Below are 11,324 nucleotides of genomic sequence, written 5' to 3'. Positions count from 1 at the left end.
TGGTTTGTTGAAAATAAACAGCTAAGGAAGAGCTTGCCCATAGCTACTGATTTACCTCTATAACATGAAGCCACAAGGGAATATCGGGGGTGTGAACCAGTGTGGTGTAGAGTGTGGTTGGATTGTTGGTTCAAATCCCCTCTCAGCCGTGAAACTCAGAGTGACCTTGAGCCAGTCTCAATCTCTCAGCCTAAACTACCTCACAGGGTTGTTGTGAAGATAAAATAAGGAAGAGAAGAACCATGTATGTCTTATTGATCTCCTTAGAGGAAAGGTGGGATATAAATGTGATAAATAAATAGATTCTAGCTTGAACACTCAGTTAAAACTTGGCGAGACAGTGAGACCCAACACTGATGCTCATGAAAACCACTGATATACAATTGAAAGGCAGCTATCGCAAATAGTAAATAGCAGTGTATGTTGACTACTACGCACCATTAAGTATCAACTGTCAGATACCAAATATTGAAATAAACATCACTGGCTGTCAAATACAGGCATCAAATATTCAAAGACTTTAATAGTATGCAGACAATATTTTTTTTTGGGGGGGGGAATGATTTGTAAGTATTATTTAACACTTAAAAATGCAAAGCTATACATCTCACATGCATAAAGACTAATCAACTCAACTCTTACAACATGGCTATTATGTTCAATGCTACAATTTCTCTCTATCTAATCTGGTTCCAGTATTGTACAGATTCAAAAGGATCTCTCCTAGCTGCAAGGATGGACATTAAAATAACAAATGCAGTTCAAAGTAAGCAAGTGTAAATTAAAGCAGAATAAGGCAGAATAAATAAACCCCAACTTCTCATTTACATCGAAAGTGATTCACCAGGAAAAGAATCTTGGTTTTGTGGTGGAGAGGTAAATGAAAATGTTGACTCAATATGTGGCTGTTGTGAACAAGATGAATTCAGTTTGGGAATCATTAGTAAAGGATCTTTTCTAATCCAGGTAGTGTATGGATCTTCCCTTTGCACAGCTGCTTATAACACATGAACTCACCCCCAGACATGATTTTCCAGATTCTTCTTCCCTCCAAATTTCCATAGGTGGAAAGTGAACTGTTCTCCATGCTTTCTCCCACAAAATCCTGTTTGTTGTTAACATATCTCAGAAACCTCATCAGGAGGGCTTTAAACTGACTAATGTGGGGGAGGGAGACAGTGCTCCTGAAGGTAGGAGTCTATCAATTGATGAAGATGATCATCCAAATGTCATAGACCGAATGGAGCAAAGAGCATGCAGACCTAGTGGTGGGAGGAGAAAATCCTTAAATAAGAGACACGGGGGAATGATTAATGGACTTCAATGTCTGTACACTAATGCGCAAAGCATGGGAAATAAACAAGATGAGCTTGAGCTCCTGGTACAGCAAACTAAATATGACATAATAGGAATCACTGAAACCTGGTGGGATAAATCCCACGATTGGAATGTAATAATGGAGGGATACAATCTATTTCAAAGAAACAGACCAGACAAGAAAGGAGGAGGAGTGGCGTTATATGTCAGGGATGTGTATACCTGTGAAGAGATCCAAGATTTAGAACCTCAAAGCCAAAGTGAGAGCATTTGGGTCAAAATTAAGGGAGAGAAGAATAACAGTGACCTCATTGTGGGAGTTTACTATAGATCCCCAAGCCAAACGGAGGACATAGATGATGCCTTCCTGGAACAGATGGCCAAGCATGCAAAAGGAAGGGAGATAGTAGTAATGGGGGACTTCAATTACCCGGATATTTGTTGGGTGTCAAACTCAGCCAAGAGCATAAGGTCAAACAGATTCCTCACTGCCCTTGCAGACAACTTCATTGTCCAGAAAGTGGGAGAAGCAACAAGAGGAACAGCCATTTTAGATCTGGTCCTAACCAATGTTGATGACCTGGTTAGTGGGGTAGAAGTGGAAGGATCATTAGGCGCGAGTGATCATGCTCTTCTGAAGTTTACTATACAGCGGAAAGGAGCAGCCAAGCATACTAGGACTCAATTTCTCGACTTTAAGAAAGCCGACTTCATAAAGCTTAGGGAAGTGCTGGGTGAGATCCCATGGACAGTAATACTAAAAGGAAAGGGAGTTCAAGATGGCTGGGAGTTTGTTAAGAGGGAGATAGTAAAAGCACAACTTCAGGCAATACCAATGAGACGGAAACATGGAAGGTGCCTAAAGAAGCCAGGGTGGCTATCTAAAGAACTTTTAACTGAGTTAAGATTAAAAAAGGATGTGTACAAAAAATGGAAAAGGGGGGAAACCACCAAAGAGGAATTCAAACAAATAGCCAGCACGTGTAGACACAAAGTCAGAAAAGCTAAAGCACAAAATGAACTCAGGCTTGCTAGAGAGGTTAAAAGCAACAAAAAAGGCTTTTATGGGTATGTTCGTAGCAAAAGGAAGAACAAAGAAACCGTGGGGTCACTCAGAGGAGAAGATGGTGAAATGCAAACAGGGGACACAGAAAGGGCTGAACTCCTCAATGCCTTCTTTGCCTCAGTCTTCTCCGATAAAGAAAACAATGCCCGACCTGAAGAATTTGGAGCAAATGATTCAGCAGAGGAAACACAGCCCAGAATAACTAAGGAGATAGTACAAGAATACTTGGCTAGTCTAGATGTATTCAAGTCTCCAGGGCCAGATGAACTGCATCCAAGAGTATTAAAAGAACTGGCAGATGTGATTTCAGAACCACTGGCAGTCATCTTTGAGAATTCCTGGAGAACAGGCGAAGTCCCGGCAGACTGGAGGAGGGCAAATGTTGTCCCTATTTTCAAAAAGGGGAAAAGAGAGGACCCAAATAATTACCGCCCAGTCAGTCTGACATCAATACCAGGGAAGATTCTGGAGCAGATCATTAAGCAAACAGTCTGTGAGCACCTAGAAAGGAATGCTGTGATCACCAATAGTCAGCATGGATTTCTGAAAAATAAGTCATGTCAGACTAACCTGATCTCGTTTTTTGACAGAATTACAAGCCTGGTAGATGAAGGGAACGCAGTGGATGTAGTCTACCTTGATTTCAGCAAGGCATTTGACAAGGTGCCCCATGATATTCTTGTAAAGAAGCTGGTAAAATGCGGTCTTGACTATGCTACCACTCAGTGGATTTGTAACTGGCTGACTGACCGAACCCAAAGGGTGCTCATCAATGGTTCCTCTTCATCCTGGAGAAGAGTGACTAGTGGGGTGCCACAGGGTTCTGTCTTGGGCCCGGTCTTATTCAACATCTTTATCAACGACTTGGATGATGGACTCAAGGGCATCCTGATCAAATTTGCAGATGACACCAAACTGGGAGGGGTGGCTAACACCCCAGAGGACAGGATCACACTTCAAAACGACCTTGACAGATTAGAGAACTGGGCCAAAACAAACAAGATGAACTTTAACAGGGAGAAATGTAAAGTATTGCACTTGGGCAAAAAAAAATGAGAGGCACAAATACAAGATGGGTGACACCTGGCTTGAGAGCAGTACATGTGAAAAGGATCTAGGAGTCTTGGTGACCACAAACTTGACATGAGCCAACAGTGTGACGCGGCAGCTAAAAAAGCCAATGCAATTCTGGGCCTCATCAATAGGAGTATAGCATCTAGATCAAGGGAAGTAATAGTGCCACTGTATTCTGCTCTGGTCAGACCTCACCTGGAGTACTGTGTCCAGTTCTGGGCACCACAGTTCAAGAAGGACACTGACAAACTGGAACGTGTCCAGAGGAGGGCAACCAAAATGGTCAAAGGCCTGGAAATGATGCCTTATGAGGAACGGCTAAGGGAGCTGGGCATGTTTAGCCTGGAGAAGAGGAGGTTAAGGGGTGATATGATAGCCATGTTCAAATATATAAAAGGATGTCACATAGAGGAGGGAGAAAGGCTGTTTTCTGCTGCTCCAGAGAAGCGGACACGGAGCAATGGATCCAAACTACAAGAAAGAAGATTCCACCTAAACATTAGGAAGAACTTCCTGACAGTAAGAGCTGTTCGACAGTGGAATTTGCTGCCAAGGAGTGTGGTGGAGTCTCCTTCTTTGGAGGTCTTTAAGCAGAGGCTTGACAACCATATGTCAGGAGTGCTCTGATGGTGTTTCCTGCTTGGCAGGGGGTTGGACTCGATGGCCCTTGTGGTCTCTTCCAACTCTATGATTCTATGATTCTATGATTCTATGATATCAGTAAATAGCCATCATCACACATATGGGGAATACTTAATGTCAAAAAGTATTAAAAACATTTTCCAGAACAAATTTTGTTTGATTCAGCATTAATATTGGTTAGATTGCAATTTGTCTTCCAGAGGTGATGCATACAATCCCATTGACACTGATATGTGGTAAATCAGTCATTGGAAAAATATGTCACACATTACAATTTAAAGCTTACTTTCAGGCAAATTTAGGGAGGGAAATATTTAGGGAAATATAGATGGTTGCTTAGGCTGGACTTGGACACTGCTGAACATGCAGCTCAATACCTCCTCCATCTCTCCTTTTTCTCCTTTCACCTCCTCCATCTCTCCTTTCACCTCTGGCAACATCAGCTATTACAAAATGTGTGATTGATATCATTAGGTAGATAGCACTGGCAGACAATGAAGTTGAACCAGGGGTAGAGGCAAACTGCGCCATGTTGATTTCATGCTGCATATTCTGTAATAGTAGGTAGATGTTACAGAGAAGGGAGGGTTGCTGTTTTCGGTGGCAGACACAGAAGCTCTGGAATATCTAGGTCACCAGCACATACAAGATACATTGTCATATTTTGTAGAACCAACCATCTGAACTTCACATTAGGCAATTAAAGCTGAGAAACTATTATTACTTTGACCTATTGAATACCCCACCTGTGGTGTATGATCTGATTAATACTTACTCTAATCATGGTCTAGAGCAGTGTTTCCCAACCTTGGGCCTCCAGCTGTTTTTGAACTACAATTCCCATCATCCCTGACCACTGGTCTTGCTAGCTAGGGATGATGGGAGTTGTAGTCCAAAAACAGCTGGAGGCCCAAGGTTGGGAAACACTGGTCTAGAGAAGGCTGAAGCCTTACACTAGGGATAGTTAACATGGTACCTTTCAGGTATCGTTGGACTCCAACTCCCATCAGCCCCAGCCAGCATGCCTATGGCAGGGGTCAGCAACCTAAGCCCCATGGGCCACAAGCAGCCCACTGGCGTCGTTTAACCAGCCCACTAGCTGCCCCTGAACCAAGCTGCCAGCTTGGCAAGTCCCTGCGCACTGTGCTAAACTGGTGCAACGTGGTGCGGGGACTCGCTTCCGCGGTGCTGGAAATCACGCCTGTGCATGCACAGAAGCTGGAAATTGCATCTGTGCAGACGCAAATGGCAGAAATCACAGGCATGCATGTGATCCAGCCCACAGAAGGATCTCCGCTGGAGTGAACCAGCCCAGGCGAGGTAAACCTTGCTGACCCCTGGCCTATGGTCAGGCATAATGGGCTTTGTGTTAACAGAGATGTTGCCTTGGCTGAATACAAAAGCACTGCGACAGAACTGAGTGTCTCTGAGGATGGGTGGGTGGTTACTTGAGATTAAGAATGGCAAATACACCAATTTTGGTTTCTCTCAGTTTATCATTTTTCCAATCTTAAGCACACTTCTCCACATTTACACATCAGTTTGCAAATCATGGGTGGAATTCAAGGTAGCACTAAGCGCAGGGAATGAGGTCTGCTTGCACAATGGGGCTTTCCACTTCTCCTTCCCCCACGTGTCCTCTAAAGGTGTTGCGTGGTTCACCAAGACTCCAGAGCAGATTTAGGAGTGTGAGGGCACATACAGGGAGGAGGCGGGGAAGTCTCATTGTGCAAGCAGACCTCAGTCCAAGCACACAACTTAACTGAATCCTGCCCTCAAAAAAAGTCCTCATAAAATTCATCCAAATTTTAGTGTGACTTCCGCCTAATATACACATATAGGAATTTTGCCTAATATACCCACTTACACAAAACAATTTTCCTTAGTATAGTGCACTTTCATGTGTTATTTTCATTAATATATGCTTTTTATACAAGCTTTGTCCTAGGAAATGCATTTTTGTACACATTACTTACATGGAATATTGCACTTCAAAATTCAGAGAAGTGCGAATTTTGAAGAAAGGCTGTTATGACTTGTTTTGGAAAGTGTGAATTAGATAAATTTGCTTTTAAATACAAACTGATTTGAATTTCTCCACCATACCTACTTGACAAAGGGCCTTTTCAGTGGTTATGCTCTTAGGATGGAGCTCCCTCTCTTGGTGCAGTCACCTAGAGAGACTATACGAGACAATATCTGTTACATCTTCCAGGGCCATTTTTTATTGCGGTTTCTACACTAGGCCAGAGGCACAGGGAGTTGCAAGTGGAAGGAAGCAAATGTTTTCTGGATGGTTGAAACAATATGGGAAGTGGCACTGGGGGCTGTGAAAGGAAGGTGGAATCAGCTTTTTTTTTTATAAAAAAAAAGATCTCCCCACTTCCTCCTGTGAACATTGTTTTCCTACCCACCCTGTTCTGCCATTAGAAGGTTTTGTTGGATCAGAATTCTTTCGCTTTGAGGCAAGGGCTGTTGCTCAGTGGCAGAACATTTGCTTTCCATGTAGAAGGTCCCAAGTCCAATCTCTGGCATTTCCAGGTATGGCTGAGAGAGAACCTTGTCTGGAACTCAGTAAAGTTAGTTTGGACAATACTGAGCTAGATGAAGCAATGGTCCAACTTGATATTTGACAGCTAGTTATGTTCCATGAAGAAAATGAGAAATATAACTCATAACCCAAGCTAATGGGTCCAGTTTAGAAACATGGTTTCTCCTCCAGTAATCTGAAGTGGGACAATCCATTCTGTCACCTCAGCGCTTTATCCCTTCAGTTTTGTCTCATTCTGTGGCATGCATAGACTCTACCAAAATCTATGTCACATGGTTCTCCAATCACTTTACTACACTGTATATTTTCATTTCATTTCTGTTCTGTTCAGAAACCCAGACCCTTGGTGTGACTTTGCCATGCCTACATTTAAATGGCCCAGTTCTTTGACTAGCTTTGGGAGTTTCTATAAGTAAGTTTCAAAATGACTGTACAGCACCCCAAGACACTAAGTAAGAATAGGGTGTGGTGGCGATACCATTTTCTGAGACTTGCTTATATACAGAATGAATACATCTTGGCTTTCTGCCACTGCTTTAGATATGGTGATTGGCAGCTCAGCCTACACACAGACCTACACACAAATGATTGTTTTGTATAAGGAGGTTTTCCATGGATAAAGCACCAATGATTGTGTAGAGAGGCAACCAGCAGAACATTTTCATTTGCCTTAAGGAGTGAATTGATCAGACATGATGTTCCACAGCAGGGCATGGAAGGGGAGAGGAAGAACAGTCAGTTTCTTATCTTTTAGCTTGTTATTCACAACACTTCTTCCCAACACCATGACGTGAAGTTAAGAGTCAAGGGTAGGCCATGAGAAGCAGAAGTAAAAAGGAAGAGTCACCAGCACTTCAGAAAAGTTGCACTAATTCACACACACACAAAAACTTATCTCCTTGTCAGACTGTGCCAAGTGGCTCCAACCTCACAAGAAATGTTCAGCTAAAATTCTCCCCGTTGATGAAAGCCTGTCATTTTAGCCAATAGGTGATACACTTTTCATTTCCTTGAGGGGAAGGGGATAAGATCTAAAAAGGATCAAGGTCAAGAATGGCAGAATGTTTATATTCTGGCCAGTTACCACCTCCCAGAAGTGCCCTCTACCTGATGTTCTGTGCATCATGCGTAAAATACCCCAATGCGCTGGGAGGATTGTGCAATGCCATGAATGGAATGCAATCCCTTCTTAACCCCCGCAGGCGATCAGTTTACGCCCTGAATTATGAGATTTTGATTACTCTTATCTAAGATACAGGTGCTGTTAGATGCAATGAAATTAACCCACTCTTGCAAATGAGTCGGTAGTCTCCTGAGGCAGTGAATATTGCACACTGTCTAGATATTGCACTGATTTTTCTCAGAAACACTTATGTTTCATTCAAAGCTGTGGCTGACTTTTATTCACAGACATGTTCCAAAATTAGAGTGCCCCTAAACATTTTTAAAGAAAAAACTGGTTCCTCAACAAGCTAGGAATACACACTTTATTTCTGCTTCAACAGATATTGTCTCCCAGCTGAATCAGAACAATATTGTATATATATTATTTTCCTGCATGGGTTTAGAATTAGTATGGATTTCTTTGGTATCCTATAAATATGACGTAAATGTAAATATGAAAACAAATTATTTGGGCATCTCTGTCTCATCTCCATAGAATTTTGTGGAAGAATAGCATAGGGATGTATCATCCTAGTCTAGTTCTCACTGTTAGCCATTAGTACCTTGTAAAATATAATGTTACAGGATGTCCCTGGCATGTTTAAAGCCCATAATAATGCTGACTTACATATTTTCCTGAACATCACCCCATCTCTGTCTCCATCAAAAATTGCATCACTCTGAACCAATAAAGTTGCAAATGACTGTTGTGAATTAGAACATGACAGTAGCCAAACCAAAATTAAAGTAGCATGAATGAATACTAATCAGTGGTTTTGCCTTTATTGGAAAGCTATTTTTTGCATGAAATCTGGATAGTAGGGAGCATATGCTTCTGAACCTGAGTTGAGCTGATATACCATATGATTTGAACTTCTGCACATGGTTGCCAATAATCTGTGCTCATCAGATTCACCACCACTGATGATCTTGGAGTTTGGCAGACTAGTTCAACCACATTGAAGAGGTTGTGTGATTTAGTTCTAAGAAATTATATTTTACATGTAATAAGAGGACTATCTCAGATCTGGCTATCTGGTCCGCCCCCTACCCTTCAGCACAGAAAGCCTGCTCTTTATAGCTGAAGTGCAGCAAATGGCAATTCAGGTTTTCCATGGATAGCTGTTTGCTCCAATTCAGTGGCAAAGAACAAGTTTTTGCAGGGAAAGCTCCGGAGTGAAAAAAAGGAGAACTAGGATAGGGAACTTTAAAGTGTAGAGGAAAGTTAAGTGTAAATAAGCCCTTACTGACAGTGGCTCTTGGGGGTTTCAGACTTTTAGAATATGTTACAGCAGGAGCTCCTAAAACAAGGTTAAACACTTTTCAGTTTAGCTAGGTACTGAGTACTTACACAGCTGCAATGCCTTGGCATCCACACCTTTGCAAGGGAGGAAGAAAACCAGAACAGCTTGGCCCCACCCATGTGACTCCCCTTTGTTCCACCCATGTGGCCTTATTGGCCCTGCCTATATGACCTCCTTGGCCACAGGCCACCCCACAAAGTCCAGGGGCTACCATCTGCCACCACAGGTAATGTCTGCAACATGATGGTTGTGTGAAACCATGGGGGGCTGCTTCCCACCTTGTGCTTGTTCTCTTCTTTATTATCACAAAGTATTCCAACTAGAAATTTGTGTGGCAGACCACAACCCTCCATGCAGGTGAGTTGCAGTTGATCTATAAAGCACACTGTTGTAGCTGAAACAGATCATTGTGCAGAGCAGCTGCCCCACCAGCACTATTTTGTTCATGCCTTCAGAATGCCATCACTTTGTTTGAGCCTGTGAGGAATGAAAGAAGTAAAGGGAGTGAAATCTGTTGGTGAAAGGAGTGTGCCTCCATCCAAGCTGGGCAAAAATACAGTATGTGCCAGGGAAGAAAAATAGAAATTCAATTGTTGTTTGTTGTTGTTTAGTCGTTTAGTCGTGTCCGACTCTTCGTGACCCCATGGACCAGAGCACGCCAGGCACCTCTGTCCTCCACTACCTCCCGCAGTTTGGTCAAACTCATGCTGGTAACCTCGAAAACACTATCCAACCATCTCGTCCTCTGTCGCCCCCTTCTCCTTGTGCCCTCCATCTTTCCCAGCATCAGTGTCTTCTCCAGGGAGTCTTCTCTTCTCATGAGGTGGCCAAAGTACTGGAGCCTCAGCTTCACGATCTGTCCTTCCAGTGAGCACTCAGGGCTGATTTCCTTAAGAATGGATGTGTTTGATCTTCTTGCAGTCCATGGGACTCTCAAGAGTCTCCTCCAGCACCATAATTCAAAAGCATCAATTCTTCGGCGATCAGCCTTCTTTATGGTCCAGCTCTCACTTCCATACATCACTACTGGGAAAACCATGGCTTTAACTATACGGACCTTTGTTGGCAAGGTGATGTCTCTGCTTCTCAAGATGCTGTCTAGGCCTGTCATTGCCCTTCTCCCAAGAAGCAGGCGTCTTTTAATTTCGTGGCTGCTGTCACCATCTGCAGTGATCATGGAGCCCAAGAAAGTAAAATCTCTCACTGAGAAATTCAATTAGCTCTCAGCAATCAAAGAAGAAGAAGAAAAATCAATGCTGGTTGCCAATGCACCTTTTAAAAATACAATTTTTAGATTGATCAGAAAGCATAGAGAGTTGCTATGGACAAAATTATATATAAGGATTTAATAGCCTTACTACTGGCTGCAGTTTGTCTGGAATTAGCCAAGCATTGGTGGTACAAAACTCCATTTTTGTTGCAGTGGTAGACCAAGGTCTAGGGCACAGCACTGGCTGAAAAACTTAAAAACTGAGTGTGTAGGGGAGCCAAACATAAAGATTTGTTTGCAAATATGTGTTATCCCCTATGTCTCTGGACAACATGGACTTTTGAAACTTCCAGAGACACAAAAATCATTTTGGTATTATTTATATCTGAAGTATTTGTGGTCTTAGCCTTATTCCAAATGAACACTGGACATTGTAATACGAGCAGGTGTAGATCTTTTTCCTATGTCAGTTTGAGCTTCCACTGGATATGTTTCACGATACAGCTGGTGTAGACTAAACTTTGAAACTCACTGGAACAGCAGTTTCTGAATATATTTCAATGCCAATGTTCTTCCACAATGGTATAAAGTATTGTACATTTCAACATAACAGCCCAAATTCTCATTTTTCAGTTTGTTATTCGCAAGCTTGGACAGCAAAAGAAATGAAAATTGCACAGTGAGCCTCACCAGTTGTGCACTTAGCTGGTATTTCAAAACAGTGGTGATAGCTGTCAGTGTAGGAACCTGGAAGATAAGCAGATGTCGTCCAGAAAAACATTTGATCATATTTATCTTTTTTTCAAATGGGAATAATACTTGGAGAGATCCGGTATAGATTAGTTAGAACTTGGAAACCAGGAAGTCTTAAGTGCTATTATTATTGCTGTCATCACCCAAAGGCACTTAGACCAAACCTTGAGACATTCATCTGTCACTATTGTTCTCCTGATTCACATTTTCCCCAAACAAAATCAGCCATTCAGGAATCCTGCA

The sequence above is a fragment of the Podarcis muralis genome, chromosome 2 (assembly GCF_964188315.1).
Source record: "Podarcis muralis chromosome 2, rPodMur119.hap1.1, whole genome shotgun sequence".
Lineage (NCBI taxonomy): Eukaryota > Metazoa > Chordata > Lepidosauria > Squamata > Lacertidae > Podarcis > Podarcis muralis.
The sequence above is the reverse complement of the archived record's forward strand: the minus strand, read 5'-3'. Positions refer to the sequence as shown.